General features: G+C 42.4%; 2 long non-coding RNA genes across 3 annotated transcripts; one reads left to right on the top strand and one right to left on the bottom strand.

The window, feature by feature from the left end:
• The first annotated feature begins 845 nt into the window (after positions 1–845).
• LOC144248612 (uncharacterized) lies at positions 846–11,338 on the top strand. Of its 2 annotated transcripts, XR_013341910.1 has the most exons (5): positions 846–1,145; positions 8,430–8,493; positions 8,787–8,864; positions 9,408–9,584; positions 10,039–11,338. It is a non-coding gene; the product is annotated as an uncharacterized LOC144248612 (long non-coding RNA). The 2 variants fall into 2 exon arrangements; XR_013341909.1 differs by having other exon boundaries at positions 848–1,145; positions 9,408–11,338.
• Positions 11,339–14,930: 3,592 nt separating this feature from the next.
• LOC144248613 (uncharacterized) lies at positions 14,931–19,070 on the bottom strand. Its single transcript, XR_013341911.1, has 2 exons — positions 18,570–19,070; positions 14,931–15,084 (listed from the first exon to the last, which is right to left on the bottom strand). It is a non-coding gene; the product is annotated as an uncharacterized LOC144248613 (long non-coding RNA).
• Between the last annotated feature and the right edge of the window lie 2,458 nt (positions 19,071–21,528).

The raw sequence follows: 21,528 nt of genomic DNA, 5'->3' as shown, positions 1-21,528 counted from the left end.
GCTAAGATCATGCAGTGATGTTTGGTGTTCTCGATTGTAGCTGAGCACGGGACCACAGCCCGGTGACCATAGGACATTCCCCGCAGGCGAGGCAGCCTCCATTGCCAGGCGACGTGGATTCTCATCCCCAGATGCCAGAGAGATAAGTGGAGGGCTAAGGCCCGCAGAGGGGGTGAAAGCGGGGTGCTGGGAGGGCCTTTAGGATCAGGTTTGGGGGCAGGGATGTGCAAGAAGTGTCCCCTTAGGCCAGCTAAAGGGAAAGTGTCTGTTTTGATCACAGTGCTGAGGTGCTCAGGGCAGAGCAGTTCTGGTGTGTGTCCTGTCACTTGTCTCTGGTGCACTCTGTTCTTTGGGTCTCTCGGTCCTTTCTTCTCCTCAAAAGCTCTCTCTCCCTGTCCTGTGTCACGGGTGTCTGCACGTATTTGTCCCACAACTGCTCTGCCCTGCTGCATAGCCTGTAATAGCACAAGTCCTGGGGACTTGAAATTTGTCATTTGCAGGGTGTAGTTGGGCTCTAGATTGTATGGGGAGATTGACATAACATGTTTGGTGATGCTAAGTTGTCCTGCAGCCGTTTGACACTAGTCCTAACTTCCTTTCAGATGCTGACAACTCCAATCAGTGGCAGAGAGTCCCAGTCCTGGGGGCGGGTTTTCTTGTATCTTGTATCTCTGTCGGCTTACATTGTATGCACTTATGTTGCACCTACCTGTGTCGGCTTCTATTGTATGTGTGTATGTTGCGCCTACCTATGTTGTCTTATATTGTTTGTGCTTATACTGTATGTACCTACGTTGCCTTATGTTGTTTGTGCTTATACTGTATGTACCTACGATGGCTTATGTTGTATGCACCTCTGTTGTGGCAATTGTGATCGGAGCTGCCTTGCCCGGGCACGTAGTCACGCTCAGGTAGAGCAGTTATAAAGCTTTGCCGTTCATCTGTTCTCTACGGGGTTTGGGGTACAACACTGATGGGCCCAGAGTTGGTATAGCTCCTAGCTCTCAGATAGTCAGTCACTGACCGCCTCCCCTTGTCTCGTAGGTCCCCGGGTCCCTACAGAATTTCCTGGAATCTACCATTTGACATGGAGGTCCTGCGGTCAGAAGAAGCGTTTAAGCATATTCTTCAGTGCAGCGTTTCACGTAAGGGTGGCAGCCAGCGTGTCAGCAGAAGAATGTGTGAGAGTGTGACTGTCTGTGTCTGTCTGTGAGAGTTTGTGTGTGCTTGTGTCTGCAGCTGTGTGTGTGTGTGTGTGTGTGTGGAGCAGTTCCAACCTTGTGTGTATGGCCTTTGCCTTTCAGGGGGGGTTTTCATCAGGCAGGAGGATTTTTTGGGAGTCTCTGGAGCGAGTTGCCGTGAATGTGAGTTTGTGCGTAACGCGAAGGGGGCGTGCACGTCGGCGGAGCGTTTTGCGCCGTTTTTGTTCCGGGTGCGTCATAACAATAAAAGTGTTGTGGACTTTTCTGAAATGGAGACACGGTTATATTGTGTCAATATGTATTTTCCTTGTAATACATTATATTGTTCTGTCTTTGCAGTTGTTCCTGTATTTTGATGTATTTTGCTGTATGTAAATTGGACTTGTACTTGTGTGCCTAGGTATGATGTATTCTTTGTTGTATTTGTCTCTGTACTTGCATTTGTATGCATTGTTTCCCTGTGTATTGCTGAAGTTTAAATTAAGGGAATAAAGATTAATCAGCCCTAATAATGATGCCTCTTACCCTCTGTCCTGCCCACCATTCATCTCCTGTCTTTCTTTGGTGTGGTTGAGTCGTATCATTCTCACCCTTTTTCTCCCTTTGCCTCTTACTTTCCTCTTTAGTCTATTCCTCACTTTATCCTTCCATGTGTAACTCTTTGTCTCTGGCTGTGTTTTCCTTTGTTTCCATTTCTAAGACATCTCTATGTTTCTCTAACCCTATTTCCTTCTCACCCTGTCTATTTTCTTCCATTCCTCTACATGTATTTCCCCATGTCTCTTTGTCTCTTTCAATCTAGGTTTCACTATGTTTTCTTCTTTTTTTTCTCTTTGTCAGCCTTTGTCTTTCTAACACTTGCTATCATTGTCTTTGTCTCTGACCCTTTTTCCTTTTCTGTCCAACTTTAACTTTTTTGTCTAACTCTCTATTTCTTTCTCTCTTGAACCCTACCTTGTGTTCAGTCTCTCCATTTGTTTTCCTGTAGGTTTTCAGCTCTATTTCTTCTTTTTCTTGTCTCTCTATTTGCTTTTCTCTTTCATTTCAAGTGCTTCCTTTTCTGATTGTCTTTCACTCTTTTTCTCTTTACCCCACCTTTCTTTCCTCTTTCTCTGCCTTTCTCTTTCTAATCTGACTTTTTTGGTTTTTCTTTTTATCTCTGACTCTTCTTTTTCTTGCTTTGTTTTCTTCTTACTCTCTCCTCTTCCTTTTCTTCTCAGTCTTTCTTCTTCTCACTCTCTCCTCTTCCTTTTCTTCTCAGTCTTTCTTCTTCTCACTCTCTCCTCTTCCTTTTCTTCTCAGTCTTTCTTCTTCTCACTCTCTCCTCTTCCTTTTCTTCTCAGTTTTTCTTCTCACTCTCTCCTCTTTCTTCTCACTCTCTCCTCTTTCTTCTCACTCTCTCCTCTTTTTCTTCCTCTTACGCTCTCCTCCTCCCTCTCTCCTCTTACTCTTCCTCTTACGCTCTCCTCCTCACTCTCTCCTCTTTTTCTTCCTCTTACGCTCTCCTCCTCACTCTCTCCTCTTTTTCTTCCTCTTAGGCTAAATACTTGTATCAAACATTTTAAACAGCTCTTTTATACAGAAGTGAATACATTAAAAGAGAAAGGGAAAGAAAATAACTGGTAATATATTTCAAAAGTCAAACCAGTATTTAATTTCTGCATCAAGTATTGCAATCAAAGACACCTAAAAGATTCACCTTTCCATAAAATCAAGGTTTTAGTTATTGAGATGGTGGTTTACTTATTTAGGTGGTTGTTTTTTGTCCTTCTAACAGCTTGTATTTTTAACTGTTTAGTCCATCAGCAGACAGACACCCTGTCCATCTTAACAGGCCATAAAAATAGTGCAGGTGATGACATTGGTTAGCAACCTTTTCTTCATCATCATCATCATCATCTCACATTAACCTAGAGAGACGAAAGGCACAAGGAATTCAAATTATTAGCTTTGAGAACTGAAATAAAAATCTTCTTTCTACAATTAGCCTACATATAGTGGCATTAGAAATACCACTTTAAGTTCTGAAAGTACCGGAAGGAATTTATACCCAAAGGATCCTAATTCTTTGGTAAGTCAAAGCTGCCATTTGTACCTGTGAACACTATCACTTGGAGAAAATGCAACACTTAGGAAGAGTTTTAATTGTTTTTTTCATTACTTGACTGTGTCATTTTTTCTGAAGTTTTTACAGCTTCTTGCATTCAAATGAAGGAAGATTAAGGCTGGATGGTTAAGGTTGTAATGCAGCATTTCAAAGTAATATTTGTGAAGATGTACTAGAAACTGCATTGCTTAGAAACCTATTATTTCAGTAATCCTTTCTCAGAACTTCACAAAGGTCCTCTTATTGTGTCTCTGATAAATAAAATGTGATTTCTATTTAGAAAGAATTAAGGTAGTGAAGACTAACTAGAGAAGAACATGCAACCTTATAGATACTGAGGCAAAAAATAAAGCAAAATGGTTAGTTGCTGGTTCCAACTGGTATTTTTAAGTCTGTATGGCTAAGCATCTCTATCTTAAATTTGTGATCTTTCTGCAATTTTGTATTTATGGGGCTTATGCCTGTTCAGAGTAATTAGTGTCATTTACATTAGAACAAATACTGAAATACAAAAAATGAAAAGTTATTGGCAAATGGGATACAGAGTAGCAAATCTGGAAATTAGACGCTGCTGATATTTATCTGTAATGAAATTTGGCATAGGACCAGCAATAGCCAGAAGTAGGTAGAATATCCTGTGATACAGCATCTGAAATTCATCAAAACCCCCCCTCCAAATTACCTTTGGTATTGTAAAAGTTTCCATTCTTTTTATTATTTGTACTTTATTAGAGGCATCTTGTCAGTACTACTTTTTCTTAGCCTTATCCGGAGATGCTTTCTTATGTCTGACTCCTGAAAGTCTCTGTGCAGAACCAGAGTTCTGCAGAGCTTTTCCCCCTGTATTCCTTCCCTTTTCTGTCTTCCCAAAAGCTTTTGGGATTATGGCTTTTACACCATAATTTACTTAATTGCCTTTTCGTGTCAGAGAATTCTTATGCATATAACATCTCATTTTTAACTACCTGCTTGGTATTGCTACAACATCAAAGAACTTATAAAATTATTCTTTGTTCTCTTATTAGATTTTTTGCTTTGTCCTTACAGAATCTTCTCTGATAAATAGAAGTGGTAGTGCTTTTTATTTACTGCCTTAATTTCCTGCAATAAAAAAACACTCTATGTTCATTAATCATTCAACGACAAAGGGTATTCTGTATTGGAGCCAAAATTGTATACGTTTCTAAGCAACTACAGCATTTTGCTTTATTTTCTTAAATCTGTTTCAGAGCTTTGATCAAATTGCACTCTCCAATTGTTTTCCAAAGGGTGTAATAAGAGAAAAAAATAACCATTTTTATAATGAAATTTCAAGCCAATAAAATCCTTAAAGGAAATTTGATTCTGTAAATGAGGACTAGGAAGAGGAAGGTCATAAGAAGTTACATCATCTGAGTTTAACCATCCCCTTAGCACACTGATCTAAAACAGGAAAAGCGTATGAAAAACTGCAGAGGTGTCTTCTGAGAAGGTATATGCACATTTCACATACTTCTTGTTCTGTATCTTTCTTCTAAACAGTGATTAAAGCAGCTCCCAGTACAGATCTGTAACAAATTCATGAGCAAATCTGATAAGACGTGTCTTTGAGTAAACTGTGAACCTAACCTGACAACTAAGATAACTAGTTTGTCAGTTGATCTAACCGCACCATTCTTTTCTCCTGTATCTGGTTTCTTTTCTTCAGAATTAACCCAGTACTTTCTCCCCCATCGTGCTTTACAAACAACCTCCCTATCTGCTTTTTGTGCCCTATGAAGCCAAGAGGAGCAGTGATGCACAGGAACACTGAAACTCCAATGTCTGGTCAACTAAATCTGGATGATGCTCTTTAGGAGCAGCAGAATGATTTTCTAACTGCAAAAACTGTTATAATACCACTTATTTAAACTTGATTTCCTGTTCACTTGTGAATTGATTATTTGACCTTAAATTGTTATGGTTTTTTTGACCATAAAGCCAGTTCTGATTTGCTGAGTTGATGCCGTAGAAAATACTTATATTTACATGGTTCAGCTGTTCGCAGGTAAAGTTGCATGATTCAATAGCCACTGGACATGCTGAGTTCTGACTGGCGTGTTAAAATTTTTCTAATATGTGGGAACTCAAAATGTCTCTCAGACATTTTTAGAGGTTCCAGGCCTTGGTCAGAGGCATTCTAGACCCTGGCAGACAGCTGAAAAACAGCTGTGATTTTGAGTTTGAGCCATGGAATGAATTGCCAACTTTGGAGGTGGAACAAGCAATCACAAAAGGTTAGATAGTATAGTAAAAGTAGTTACAAAGTAGAGGGGAAATTTTTTTAGTATTGTACAGGGGGGTTTTAACGCATGTACATGGGGGTCAGAAGTTCTAAGATGGAGGAAAGTGGGCTGATCCTGTTCTTCCTCCTTCTTTTTCCTTACCTCCATGTTCTTGGTGATGTTGGCACTCACAGATTGGTTTAGAGTAGAAAAACACTTGGCAACGTAGGTAGTAGGTATTGGGGAATAATTATAAACGTGTTATACGTAATATATCTTATAAAAGATAGCAGCAGCCCTGGGCGGAGAGGGAGACGAAGAAGGCAGCAGATCGAGAGGATGTCAGGGGGTGTGTGTGCCTCTACCCAGGCCGCTGATCAAAGAGCCGCAGTCCAAGAACATAATCTGTTAGATAACTAGCGATAAACTGCCTTGAGACCGAACAGCTAAAGCCTGCGGAGTTTTTCTTTGGAAGCACGGGTGGGAGGAGGAATTTCACCACCACATGAGACCCCAGAGCAAGGCCGGGGTTCTCACAGTAATAAAGATGCACCCTTTGTTTATCCACCTTTGTCATTTATACATCCAGCTGTGAAGCTCTCCAGCTTTGCAGTGCTGTTTACTAGGACAATTGAATACCATAACTTCCCAAATTTTGTGTACGTGACCAATCAATATGCAGATTTTATAGCCATAATTTCACACACAGATAATTTGTTAATTGGGCTGCATGCTAAGCTGAGGAAAGCAACACAGCAAATAGTTTTTGCTTTTTGATAGTTTCTGCCATGTCGAGCTCTCATTCTGTCCATTGGTAATGATTGTACCTCTCATGGGAGGAAATCTGACGGACAAACATACAAAACAATCCACTATTTGGCATAGAGGGAACTAACAACAATAGCCGAAGTTTAATATTTTGCTTCCTTTGTCACCTAAGGGTGTGGAAGGTATTCTAGTTCATTGAGTTTATATTCTGTCACTGATCTTTAGCTGAGGGACACAAAGATATATGTGTTATGCGTGTTTGCATATTTATGTGTTTATATATGCATGTAGATATAGACATATAAAAACACATAAATACACACAGGTGGGGGTGTATGTATATGTATGTATTTATATATATATATGCCTGAGGTCATATGTGTGTGGGATTCAGTTTATGTTCTGTTAAACCCAGCCCTCTGTGTGTGTGTGTGTTTGCACCTCGTCCACAGGAGCTGGTTACAGTCCTGGCTATTGAACTGTTGTTGTTTTCAAGCTGTAATTTATTTGGTAATGATATACAATGTTTCACAGTGATAAGGAGTCAATAATGAATATGTTATGCTTTAACATCATAAAGACATCCTTAGGAAAAAGTCCCTGTCTTTCTCCAACAGTGATCCATATGGTGTGCTACTAAAAGGAGAAGATCTCTGAGTGAACAAATGTGAAATAGTACAGACTTAATCTTTATTGCTCTTTTCCTATCAAGATAGCCTTTGTTGTCTGGCCTATGAAGACACTGCAAGACTACTCACTCATACAGCATTGTTTTATTGTTCACTTTTCTTTTCTCTAAAGCAGACCGGGGTTGTTTTTTTCTTTTTCCTTTGCATATGTCTTAAGAAGTTGACCTTTAGCTTTACTAATGCAATTAATAGTTTTTGCTTCCTATCTCCTATAAATGATGTTGGTGAAATAGGTCACCTGATTTCATGTTCTAGTAGGTACAGTCAGAGAAAATTCTGGCTATGTAAATTATCATATTTAATTAGCATTATTTCTATCCTCTTTATTACACATTTTGCAATACTATTGATTGTTGGACCTAGAGTATCTTTTGTCCTCAAGCCACACACCTAGAAGTCACCTAAATCTTCATTTTTTCTGAGGATAATTCAGCTTGGAATATTTTTTTTTAAATCTAAATTAAGAGTAAATAATTTAAATGGAAGTTTTGACAGGACCACACGTATAAGGTTTTGAAGTATTTCAAGACTACGAAAAATTGCTACCCTGTCATCTGACTTTTTAGTCTTTATCTAAGACATAAACCACGTGTTTGTTTGATGTTTGATTTTTTGTCATAAAAGGAGTAGGTGCTTTATCAATAGACTTTATTTTAATCAATACTGCCTTGATTATTCCCTACATGAATCCAATTTTTATTTCTACTGTCTAGAGTGGGAAAATATGAGAAAGAGTTCCCCACATCAAATCCATCTGCATCATCTCAGAGGCTGCCTTCAGTAGCTTAAACATGACTAAACCCCTCCCACTGTTACACTGGAAAGAGTCTTGCTGACTCAAAACTTTAAAAAAACCTTGTAGTTTTCACTCCATTTAAATGTGTCACTTTTAATAGCAAAACAAGTAGAGAAATTCCAATGTGAACTCATTTTAGAGCAATGACCAAGTATTATGAATATTTGACTGCATTTAATCTTTCAGTTCCTTTTCTTATTGCATCCTTAATCCTACTCCTGAAGGGACTTGGATTTAAATACAGTAGAATTTCCAGTGTTGAGCAAATCTCTGGTTTCATACCTGAAGATCTCCTTAGTTCAAAAATCCACTTTGTAATTAATTTTATTTATGCTGTGCAACTCTGCTTTCCCAGATATTAAAAAACATATTGGCAAAGAATATGACATTATTTCTTGAATAAAATGACAGGAAGTAATGCAGCAAGATTTTCTGCCTTGAGAGTCACCTGACTTCTCCATTCAGTGACTTTATATTCCTATTCAGGGATTATTATACCTAAGAGATCCAGAGTATAGCCAAGAGAATAGTAATAGAGAAGTTCTAACTAATGCTGATTTTCTACTGTTTGTTACTATTTCCTCACCCATAAAAGGCACTTGTAATTAATTTTCTGTTCCCTAGGACCACCTGTAGAAGTAAACTTCACTATTGGTGATGAGATTTAAACACGAAGAAAAAAAGCTGGGTAAGTATGAAGTTGTTAAACTCGCTGTCACAAGACTGTATTGTTGAAGACTGTTACAGGGATGATGGGAGTCTGGGATAAGTTTAGCTATGAAAACTTAGTTCCATTTCATTAAGTAGGCTTAAAAGAAGACCCAAATTGGGTTGGTTTTTTGCTGTTGTTGTTGGGGTTTTTTTGGTATTTTGGTTTTTTTTTGGTGGTTTTTTTTTTGGGTTTTTTTTTTTTTTTTTTTTTTTAACGGAATATTTTTGGAAAAAATATGAAGTAGTTATCTCTGACATTTCTATTGACAGGTTGCCAAGACATGTCTGGGGAATCGTAATGATTCAACATCTCGTTTGGAAGCAGCAGAAACAGAGACAAGCTTTCAGGTATTCTCTTCCAGAGTAATTTGTGGGGTTTTACTAAAAAGTCTCATGAGATTCAGTTACTTAAAGTATACTTACACATTCTTCACCAAGTTCTGTCTCAAAAGAGAAGACTACTTAATTCAGACTTTGTCTGTGTCTGATTGCAATTGACCTGTTCAAAATGATTTCTGGCTGGTAACAACTTGCAAACTATGAAATATTTGGAAAGCTGGTAGTCAAATGAATTAGTAGTCAAATTACTTAATTTGACAGTGTGATGTGTATAGCCCTGGAAGCAGGAGTAAGGAGAGTTATCCAAAATAATTAAATATTAAATACCTATGTGGTTGTTTTCATACATATATACATAAAATATGCAGTGATATGAAGCTGTATGTAGCATCAGACTTGTATGGTTTTGCACTGTGAAGGTTGTTAATGATGCTTTCTTAGAGATCAGGACCCTTTTCTAGGGACAATTCCATTGCCATGGAATTTTAACAGACTTTTTTATTTCTGTTTATGTATATATGTATTCTATACACCATGTTTTTACCTTTACAGAAGTTTCACAGCCCTCCATGGACTAAACCTGAAGATGAAAAATCACCTGAAAAAAAAGAGAAAAAATACGTAGAATCAGTTAGTACACCAGAATAAAAACTCTAAATGCTGCTAACCTACATTGAAAAATGCCAATCACTTCATGTTCTGCTAGCACAAAGGCATGAAATGTCCCAGGTTTCTAAAGCATGCGTTTTTCACTATTCTATGAATGTCTGTAAATTAGTCTATAACAGACCATTTAGTACCTTCCAGCAATAATCCAAAATTGATGTTTGAAGAAGTGCTTTGTAAAGCAGTCCAGTTTTTGAACTCTTGTTCTACCTTATCAGTAATTGTATACTATAAATTACCTGTTTTGTAAACAACAGTCATTCTCAAGTATGTTTCTCACTGTTTTATTTCATGTAATTTTGTGGCAGATTCGGTTCTAATATTAAGAGGCAGTCAATGTGGAGGGGGGGAAGATATCTGTGTAACCATATTTGAAGTACAATCCTTAAGTGCAACTGCAAAAAGACAACTGTGTGTGTGGGGGGGGGGTCCATGTATGCTTACCTTTTAGTAATTCCATCTCAAATCTACTTACTTACACAATAAAATATGCTTATTGTGTTCTTTCTTTCCTCAGTGCTATCTTAACTAGTTCATTTTTGAACACTGAAAAGCTGACAGAATTGGATTTTAAGGGATGGAGATGGAGAGAATCATTACTTTAAGGATTCAAGCAAAAAAATGTGCAGGTGGTACTGAGTTACAGTGTCATAGCTTGGATGGCAGCCGTGGGAAGTCGGTTTCATCCCTTGTGTTTGTGCTGATCTCGACGGGATGGAATACACTTCCAAGGGGAAAGCCCTGTTTGGTCCACTACAGTTGGCCTTTGATCACTCCATCGGGGAGGATTGATTGGAATCAGCTCTGTCACTCATGGATTCTTTTCGTTTCTCCTTAGTCACACTCTATGACAAGAAAGCAGAAAAGAAAGGGAGAAGAGAGAATGTTTTTCTTTTTTGGGTGCATGTCATTGTTGGTCTAATTTAAGAATTCATATGCCATATCTTTTTGAGATGCAAATCTTTCAGGAATGGATGCAATGCTATCTATCCCTAGCAAGAAGTGTCTTAAGCATTTGTAACTTGTAAACTTCCACCTTTGTCTTAATGCACACCTCAGCACATTTTCAACTAGATTTGAAGTAGTTATAATAATTTACTTTGTCTTGCTTTGTATCAGTTTAAAAGCAAATAGACAAATCTTTTATTTGACTTAGTGATGCTCTGTCTTCAGTTTTAGCATTTAAGACTTTACCTCTCCTTCAACAGTCTCCTTCAATACCTCCTTGTCCTTGCTGGTGTGAAAAATGCATATTTTATGATTGGCTTTTCTCAAAGGCTATAATGAATATTATAAGTGTAATGTTAGAAAGTTATGCTGTGTTCATTTGCTTAAGTAGTGTGTTAAATACAGTTTTAGGTTCTAACATAATGTTAAAATAGAGACTATGTAGGTGGGGAAGTTTTTTTTTTAGGAATGAGATACTTACTTCAAAGAACACCTAAATCTTCCAAAGGAGAGGAATTTATGGCTTCTTATCAGAAGAAGCTAATTTCTTCAGGCCTTACTCGAAGACACCAAGGGATTAAAGGAAACAATTAACATACAACAAACAGAGTTTCTTGTTTAAAATAGAATGCATTCATAACCATAAAGGATATATAAATATGCAACAAGTATATTAGTTTAAGGGTGATTCCTTTATTCACAAGTCATGCTTTTCGTAGCTTAATGTCCGAGAACATCCGGACGTCCGTAATTCTTTACTTTTTTTATTGTCTTGTAATTGTCCTAACTCTAAGCTTTAGTACTCTAATGATATTATTATTTTTATAGCCATTTTATTATTATTAAACTTTTAAAATTTTAAAAACCAAGCGATTAGCGTTTTTTTTCACACTGGTATGAGTAATCTTTCACCCTGACATTTTGTATGTGCTCCTCTACTCAAAGATAGATAGTTGCAGTTTCTCTGCCTCGAGAAAACACAATTTTAAAAACTAAAAAACCTCATGAGCTGACCAAATGATGACAAAGTACGGCTTAAGACTATCCATGTGAAGAGTCAAAACACATGAAATCATGGCTACAAAGTTTATTTCTCTTGATTTCCTGATGCCCCTGGAATGATTTGGGTCTCAGGAGGCACCTGGGAGCCTCCGTTTGTGTCCTGGGCGGGGCCGTGGCTCTAAAAGGGGTAAAGGCTGGAGGAAGGGGGGTCCGGGGGGGAGAGGGAGCAGGGGCTGGGATCGGCGGTGCCCTGGGCATTTGCATCTGGGAGCGGCCGCCGGTTTCCCGATGGGAGCCCTGGAAACGGAGCTCGGAGTCCGTGAGAGATGCGAACGCTGCAGCTGGAGCGCTGAGAATGGAGGCTCTGCCGAGAATGTCGTCTGGTGAGTCTCCCGATGTCCCGTAGCTAATGCTGTGCTGGCACCGAGTCGCCTCATTGCTATTTAAACTCTCTTGAAAGACGCTGAAATTACAAACTGGACTACAACATGCGCGCGGGGAGCTTCGTGTCCCTAAGGAAATGCTTTAGGGATGTGCAGCTTCTGAGCTGCAGCAACAATCCCCGCTCCCACAGAAATCTGCTGGGCCGTGGTTCTAGGGCAAGGGTGCCAGAAATGTGGCACCTTCAGTGCCACCCTAACAGGGATTTCCCTGGGAGCTCTCAGGCTCGGGAGGAAATGGTGTTCCTGCCCCTCTGGGAAAGCAGGGAGCGGGATCGGTGCTGCAGCTGTGTCTTTTTCCCGCTCTCCGCAGCTGTTCCAAGGATGCCCTGGAGTGCTCTGGCTCACGGCAGGATAATCGATCCGTGTGCCTGGGTGCGCAGCTGGGTCAGTCACTGGGCTCCCGTGGAACCCCTGAGGTTGGAAAAGCCCTTCGTGCTGCTGAAATGGCCCCAGGACAAACCTTCCCAAGCTGGAAGCAAAGCCAGGGGCAGGGAGGGAAATCCAAGAGGGTGGTGGGAAGGGCTTTCTCCCAGCTCTGGACGCCCTCAAGGCAGGGGTGATTTCTAAGTGTTGTTAAATGCTGCAGCAGCTCTGTCCCTACGTGAGAGCTGCCTCAGCTTGGGCGAGTGTGAGGATGTCCAGCTCTTCCTCAGGGCTTGGAGCACGGCAGGGTGCAGAGCTCAGGTTAAATCTTGTTTAAACACTTTTAATATCAAAATGTATTAGAACAGAGACCGAGGAAATAACACACGAAAGTCTGTTGCAAGCATAGGTACCAGCTGCCTTTATTAAAGATCCACGTTGACGGATGTTTTGTCAGACCACTCTGAGGCCAGAATGTGTCCAAAAAGCTTCACTAACCCCTTGTTCTTCTGCTGGTAGGGCAGCGTCTGACCCCAGGTCTCGGGGGCTGCGTGGAGAGTCCTCCCTGGAGCAGGTTCACCCCGTGAGGATGAGCCACAGAGGTTCAGTTCTTGGAGCAGGTGAGGATCTCTTTTACTTAGTAATTGCTTTTGCTGGTTTTAATGTCACAGCTCCGGTGTTCCTTCAGGCATTGTGCCCTGCAACAGCACTCGCAGCTCCTGTGCTGGGCAGGGAGCAGTTCTGCTGTGGGAAATGGACTTGCAGAAAATTGTCAGAGTTTGACAGGAGGTTTACATAGTATGTATCTGAATGGAAAATTTGAGATAAGAAACGCTGACTTAGAAATGCCATGGAATAGGACATTGAGAGAGATAAATCTTCCTCACACAACGCACCAGTTTATCAGATTATGCCCTTTTCTGACCCAGAAATAAGGCAACTGAGAAGTGTTTTTAAAAACTTTTATTTCATTTTCAGTCTCACGTGAAGGGTGAGACAATACAGATGTTATAATTCATGCCACCGCAATCAGAAGCCAACTATTTCCTAATTACAATACATTATAAGCGTTTCTTGGCCTATTAGCTTTTGCTACACTATGCCTTAAAACCAATCATCTGAAATTACCCCTCATGAATCTTATTAGAGTGCATCTTTCATAGTTCTATTTCTCTAAAGTATCTAGTCTTATTTACAAACTCATCCTTTAAAACTTGTTTCCAGTTCCATTTCTCTCTCAACAGGGACGTGCAGTGAAGGACGGTGCAGCAGGGAAGGGGAGTCTTTACAAACTCTATCAGTATTTCTCCCAAAATTGGGAGAAATGGGGTGGAGCAGAGATGGGGGTGGTTTGGTTTTGTCTGGGCCGGTTATTCCTTGCGCAACGTTTTAAATCTGTTGTAGGATTTACTCTCCAGTATCTTTCTAACAAAAGCTGACAGAAATTTAGGTCCAGGGTTAGAAGTTGGGTCCATTCGCTGCAAAACCTTGCCCAGGCTGGAGGACCGGGGTGATGGCCGCTCTCAGCAAAGGTTACCTATGAATACCGTGTCAGATTTCCCTCGGTGCTGGGCAGGACAGGTGAGGGCTTGGATCAGGAATTCTGCAAACAAGGCCTGTGTGATGTTGGTTTCTTGTGTTTTTCAGGGCGCCAGGGCTGGCACAAGGACTCGTGCAGGTGCCGCTCTGGCACGGGAGCCGTTGCCCTGTGGAGCCATTTTAAAGGTGTGATTATGGAACATTTTGGAGGCCGTTTCTGGAATTCCATTTGTAGCTGGATCTCGCTCCGAGTGCAGCGGTCCAGGTGAGGGTTCTGACCTCTCCAGACTTGTGCTCACCTTGGTACAGCCTGGAGCTGGAGCAGTTTTCCAGGGAAGTGGAGATGGCTGAGGACCGGCGCTCTGGGAAGCAGGGACCCGCTGGGATTTGCATTTGCAAAGCTGACGTAAAGTTTGTAAAAGCGGCCCGAAATTCTAATTCCTGCGGTTTCTGGGGAGGAGGTGCAGGTCACCCCGAGAGCGAGATCAGAACTCGTTTGTGGCGAGGAGTCTGAAGGTGCCACACCTGGCAGGAGCTGTGTGCTCGAGGCAGTCCCAGCCCCGGAGGGAGGCTGACGGGCTCTGCTCACGGCTGTCCCCAGCTGTCCCCAGCCCGCTGCTCAGCCCTGGAGCTGCTCTGGATCCGGGCTGTCCGTGCTGGAGCGCCCTGCTCCCCGCAGGGCCCTGCCCTAACCCACGCAGAGAGAGCCCTGCCGGCCAGAGTTTCCTTTTTTCCTTTGCGATTGCTGCGCGCTCAGCAGGGAAGGGCCGGGGCTGCTCTTGGGCCGGGGGCACTCGGGGCTCAGGCAAACCCAGCCCCGGCGCGTGGGGGTTCACAGAGCGAGCAGCTGCCGGGGCTCAGGAGCGCTCACGGCTCTTTGTTCCGAGGCAGCCGGAATTTCTGACCCCGGCCTTTATTTGGCTTTTCCAGCCCAGCGCCTTCGCTCGGCTCCGCTGCACCGAGGGGACTTTTGCTCAGCGCCTCCTGTCAGAAGGTGCAAACTCTCCGTTCAGCCCACACAGCCCCAGCCCTGCCCTGCGAGCCCTTCCCCATCGTGCCCACGCGGTTTCTCTCTCGCTCAGCCGGGGCAGGCTCTCACTGACAGCCACAGAAACAGAAGGGATTGCCTTTTATTTCATTCTTTTCCTGCTTAATGCCCGCGTCTTGTACTTGCACATCAATCCCAGCTTCTCCCGAGGCTGCAGATCAAATCTTTCAGTGTCCGTGGGAGTTTCTGGTTTTCCCGTTCCCACGTCTCCCCTCTCCCTCTGTATTAAAAAAAAATAAAATTATTAATGGATTTTGTTAAGCATTTGTTGCATATATTAACATAAAGAAGGTGTTATCGTTATTATTATTATAATAATATAATTTAAATGTATAATTTTGTTATAAGATTTTAAAATTATGGTGTTAAATTTTATTTATTGTTATATTAGTTATTCTTATTTTTGATATTTCTTAAAGTTGTACACTTTTATAAGTAGATTTTATGTGATTAGATGCATTTATAACTTTTATTCAATTTTTATATTTATGTTTGTGTGTTAATAAAAGAAAATTTATTGTTGATTTTTTGTAAAACTGCGTATTTAATATTTTATATTTGTTAGAAAGGTATTTAGTGTAAGGGATGTAGAATTAGATCGTTTATTTAGATAATATTTCAATTGATTTAATTATTTTAGTGTTGTTGAAGTAATAGGTGGTATAAAATGTGATCCTACCATTTTTAAGTTTCAAGGCTTAAAATTACTTTTATATTTTGATTACTATTGATGGATAAATGACTTTTTTGTTTTAAATTGGTAACTATTTTTATATTAAGAGCTAATAATGTAAGGGCTTTTTAATTATATGGATTACTTGTAATGTTTTTTATTGGTATATTAAGTAAGTAGGTAAAGAATGGATTTTTTTTGAGAAGCGCTAGATAAATACAAAGTATTTAAACTTGAAACTTTAGTTAAAGTTACTGAAATGTTTGTTTTAGGTTGGTTAATTGGTAAAGTGATATAATTAAAAGTAAATAAAGTAAAGAGAGTAGAAGTATAATATTTGATAGAATTTTATACTTTGTAAGTTATTAAATAAGATGTTTATAATATTGATTTTTATATTTATAAAAAAACCTAAAGTTTCTATATTTTGGTGGGTGCAGTACAAGACGTCAGGCGTATGTTGCAATTCTCGCGTAATCTACCATTTGTATTTACATAGTGTAGTGTATCTTTGTATTTACATTGGTGTTTTATTTGTGGAGTGGCGAGTGTGTTTTTTGTGTGATCTGGTTTTATGGTCCTTATTGAAATTGACTTGGGTTTTTGTACTTGTTGAGATATAAGTAAACTTTATGTTTTGACATGAGAAATAAGTCTTGTTAAGTTTTGTTTTATAAAATTGTATAGAGACTTGCAAGATAATGGTATAAGTTGTTATAATTTTTCAGTTATAAGCATGAAGAAATATAAGAATAAAATAATGTACGTAGTAAAGAAGAAATTGACAATAATTAGGAATTACTTAGATAACATCTATAATTAGTAACATAGGTGAAATTATATCATTAGTAAGTATTAAAAGATGGTACGTTATTTTAGAGTTTTTAACAGTTGATAAATGTTAAATTAGTAGCAAGTTAAATAATTATGTGTGGATAATGATTTTTTAAGTTTAAAATAAAAATAAGTTTATTTGTTATATCGATAAAGTTAAATTGTTAAGTTAAAATTATTTGAATTTTATTTTTGACGTAGAAAATATTTGGGTTTCTTGTTAATTATTTTATTTAGGTAGAGTTAGGGTTAGGTTCTAGTTTAAATTTTAATTGGTGAATGTTACTTAATGTATTCTTATATAATGTTTCTAAAAATAGTAGTTAAGAGTAAAAATGTTAGGATTAAAGATGAATTACATTATTTAATAATTGGATTTTTTAGAAGTGTTTTTAGAATAGATTTGAGTATAGTAAACTTTTGTTTAAAGATTTGAAAGTGGTTATGGACAGGATTGTGAGTTTGGATTTGGATATTGAGAGTGTGAAGGTGGAGAAAATGTATGAGAGAGCGATTACTTAGTGTGAAACTTAGAAATAGAAATTAATGTTGTAGTCGGGTTTTACATTGAAGTGATTTTGTAATAATAACTGAGGAAAGTGATAAGATTAACAGTCTGGAGGAGGTTTTTAATAAAATATATTTTTTTTTAGTCTTGAAAAATATTTAAAACTGTGAGATAACATTAGGTTAAATTATAGAGTTAGTGTAGAGATTAGTTAGAGGGTTAACTTGTTTTAAGAGCTGTATAAGTAGAGAATAAAAAAAGTAGGAATTAGAAATTTTATGTGTTTTTTAGATCATTATATAAAGAGATAACAAAGTACATGAAAGTTGGTTGTAAATATTATAATAATATTTAATAAATATTGCTTATTATAAAAATTATTATATAATTAGTATATTAGTAGTAAGTGTTTGAAGAAGTTAGGATAACTTTAAAAATATATATTAAGGAAATAGAGTAAAATTCTTAAATAGCATGATATGAATAGTAATTGCTATTTTTTGGTGTTACTTATGAAAGATAAAAAGAGTAGAGATTGTAATGAAGAACAGAATTTTTGATGAAATTGATGACATAATACACTATATTTTTTTAACTTCTGAATAGGTGTTTGTTAGTGTTTTCTTTTAGTTGTTGTAATTTGAGTAGTTTCATTTTTTTTAAATAAAATTAACCATATACTGTATAGTTTAGAGAAGTGATTTTTAATAAAATTTAGGGTAAGTTATATTACATAACATTTAAATTTAGACTGAATGAATTTTGATAGTAAGGAATAATAAACTTAATTTTAATAGATAAAAAGAAACTTAATGTATTTATTTAAATGCATTGACATTTAAGTTTGTTTGATTTTACTAACACTTAACATATTGAATGTTGTTATTTATAAGTATTGAAGGTTTTTTAAGTCTTTTGGTTTTGGAGAAATTTTAGCTTGTTGAGTTGAGATTATTACTTATATCTTTACAGAGTGGTTTTATTTATTGGGAGATATGTTTCTTAGTCATAGATTTTTATTTATGTTACATTTCAAATGGTACTAATTTGTGTAGTGGGTTTTGTTAAATGTAGGATATTGATTGGATTGTTTTATATTTTTTGTGGGCTTGGACAAATGGTTTTTGTTTTTTAAGAGTTTTTGATTTAGAATTTGAAGAGTATTTGGCATTTGGAAGAAATAAAATCGGGGGTTTTTTGGATACGGTCGAGCTGTATTTTTAATGTTAGCAAGGACTAGTTTTGGTACGTTATTTTGATTTTTTTGTTTGCTTACGGGGAGGGTCTCCTGTTAGATGTGGAAGCCTGAGACTGGCACAAGGAATTTTTGTCTAATGCTTGATGAGTCTGTTTTATGGGGAGGAGGTGTTATTTTAAGTTTTATAAAATACACCGAGAATTAGTTAAAATCGTGGAAGAAACATTATGGTAATTAAAGGGCGCTACGTTTAAAGAGCTATAAATCTTTTTAAATAGCTGCTTGACGTAAGGCGAGCTTAATCTCCCTTTTCTGCCCCAGAAAGCATCGGGCACGTCCGCATCAATGGCACCACCTCTGCCCACTGCTCCTGCTCCACCCGACCAAAAGCAAGAGCAAAAGTTGGTCGGGCTTTAAGAACTTGCAATAACTTTGAAGCAAAAGAAATCACGTTTGTCTCCCGCGCTTTTTCCTTTCGGGTGCCGCACTCACCTCTGCGGACACGCGCCGAGCTCTCGCTGCAGGAACCCGTCAGGCCTCGGTGGCTGTGAGTTCACGCTCCTCTCCCCGGGGAATTGAAAGAATTGCTGAGGAATCGCAGAAATGTTTTCTGGAGCCTTTCCCCTTCGGTGCCCCTGTGCTGTGTGTGGGACGAGGGCAGAGGAGCCTCGGGCTGGAAAGGGGCAGGAGAAAGGCAAAGGGACCCGCCGGTGTCCCCAGGGCACCGTGGGGAACACAACGGACACCGCGCGGGCACGGGGAGGTGAGGAGTGACAGTCTGGGCCAAAATCCCAGCTCACCCCAGGGAAATAAGCGAGGGACATTTTGGAGGGGAAAGCTGAGGTCACGAGTTCACCCAGCCCGGCCACGTTGTGTTTGCGCAAAGCGGCACCAGAGGTGAAGGTCAATCCTGAGCCAACCCTGCTCAACCTCTAAGTCCCAGAATAAATTCTACAAGCTGTCCACTGAGGGACTAAAAATACACAAAAGAGAACCAAGAGCATTCCGACAGCAAACCAGAAGGTTCCTGGCAATCCCGTTGCAGCGATGTCACAGCCTTTTTGACAGAGCTGTAAGATTTTTATTTCAATGCTGCGTTTCTCTGCTGGGATCATTCACTCCGTGGGCTGTGGGGATTTTTTGGGTTTGAACTCCCTCACGGTGGCCCTGACACTGCTCAGGAGCTGGAGGAAGAGCAGAGCCAGCGCTCCTGGCAGGGGCAGGGAGTTTTCCCCCACAGCAGATCCAGCAGCTGCCCTCCAGCCCGGCCAGGAGGGATCTGCTTTGGCTCCTGGCTGCTCCAGGTGACATTCCAGCAGCCTCATCTCCCATCCAGCCCGGCCAGGAGGGATCTGCTTTGGCTCCTGGCTGCTCCAGGTGACATTCCAGCAGCCTCATCTCCCATCCAGCCCGGCCAGGAGGGATCTGCTTTGGCTCCTGGCTGCTCCAGGTGACATTCCAGCAGCCTCATCTCCCATCCAGCCCGGCCAGGAGGGATCTGCTTTGGCTCCTGGCTGCTCCAATGACACTCCAGCAGCCTCATCTCCCATCCAGCCCGGCCAGGAGGGATCTGCTTTGGCTCCTGGCTGCTCCAGGTGACATTCCAGCAGCCTCATCTCCCATCCAGCCCGGCCAGGAGGGATCTGCTTTGGCTCCTGGCTGCTCCAATGACATTCCAGCAGCCTCATCTCCCATCCAGCCTGGCCAGGAGGGATCTGCTTTGGCTCCTGCAGGGACAGAACATGTTCAGCTGCTCCAGGTGACATTCCAGCAGCCTCATCTCCCATCCCTGCTCCTGCCCCTCCGGCTCTCAGCTCCCTCCCCACCCGGAGCTCAGGCTCCAGTTAATGTTTTAAAGCAGGACAAGGCGGTGGCTGGATGTGCTCCCGGCCTGTGCTGAGGCAGAACATCTCTCCTGCAGAAGCTCAGCTCCTTTCAGAGCCTCGGCATGTCCGTTTTCCTCAGGAAAGGGATGCACATCCCTGCCTGCAGCACACCTCCAGTGGGACCCACCTGTGAGAGTTTTCCATCCCTTCTGCATCTCCAGCTGGCTCCCTGGAAATCTCCGAACATCATCGCACTCGAACCTCTGATTTCAAGGCATCTCCGAGGCTCTTGCTTGGCATTTAGTACCCGTGAAGGAAGATTGCCTTGGCTGAAATGCTGCTGGTGAATGATGGCCTCAGGCTGGAAAAGAGGGAGGAGATTTGGGGTGGCTGGAACATACCTGGCAGCTGTGTGGGAGCTCGGGGAGGTCGGCAACAGGGATTGCCGTCAGAGCCCCTCTGCAAACGGCCCGTGCCTCCATTCCCAGGTAATGCCAGCCGTTCCCTGGGGTCCCTGTCGGCTGTCGCTGTCGGCTGTCCGGGCTGAAGCATCCCTGCGTGCCTGTGGGGAGCAGCCCCTGGCCGAGGAGCCGCGGGCAGCCCTTCAGCCGTGTCCGTGCCAGCGCTGTCCCGTGCGCCGGTGCCCGTGCCGGGACGTGCGTTCGGCACGCTGCGAGCCACGGGCAGGGCACGGCAGCTCCCGCCCCGCAGAGCCAAGGACAGGAGGTGCTCTCTGCCCTTCGGGGGCTCCGGCGCCTCCAGCCCCGCACCGGGCACAGCCGGAGCGGGAGCAGCGGCCCCGGCGGAGCGGCCGCTCCCGGCCGCGGCGCCGCAGCCCCGCTCGTCCGGCGGGGCTCCCCCGGGGATGCGGACACGGGGCGGGGGAGGCGGGCGCTGCTGCTCGCAGGGGAGCGCGGTGGCCACGGGGCTACCGGGGCGGGGGGGCTCGGCATCCCGCGGGGGCTGCGGGGCGGCTCCGTGTCCGCCCGCGGGGCCGGAGGCGGCGCTGCGGGAGCGGCGGTGCCGATGGGGTCCCGGCCCCGACGCAGCCCCAGCTCCCCGCGGCCACAGCGAGAACGGGACCCGAGCCCCGGCGGGACCCGAGCCCCGGGCCGGCCGCAGCTGGAGCGGCGGCGCCCGTCCCGGAGCGGCTCCTCCCGGCCGCGGCGCTGCCGGTCCGGATCCCAGCCGCGATCCCGCCTCGATCCGCCGGCCCCGGCACCCCCTCCCTGCCCGCCGAGGAAGGAGCGGCTCTGCCCGGCTCCCCCAGCAGACACCGGCGGGCCCAGGACCCAAATCCCGATCCCGATCTCAGCTGAGCGCCTCGGACGCCGCGCAGGCCGGGAGCTGCCCCGATCCGATCCCCGCACGGAGCTCCGAGCGCCGGTCCCGCCGCAGTCCGTCCGAGCATCCACACAGAACACGGGGCGGGCGCGGAGCCGCCGCCATTTACGGGCGGGGGGCGGGGCCGGGGGCGGGGCCAGCACAGGTGCGCGCACAGTTGCGCGGGGCCCCAGCGCGCCTGCGCGGGGCGGGGCCGCGGGTATTTAAACCGCGGGGCGAGCGCGGCGGAGCCATTTGGTGCTGGGCGCTCGGAGCGGGAGGTTACGACCGGTCGGGCTCCA

Source organism: Lonchura striata, unplaced genomic scaffold, assembly GCF_046129695.1.
Source record: "Lonchura striata isolate bLonStr1 unplaced genomic scaffold, bLonStr1.mat Scaffold_194, whole genome shotgun sequence".
NCBI classification, from domain to species: Eukaryota; Metazoa; Chordata; class Aves; order Passeriformes; family Estrildidae; genus Lonchura; species Lonchura striata.
This window is presented reverse-complemented; position numbering and strand designations above follow the sequence as displayed.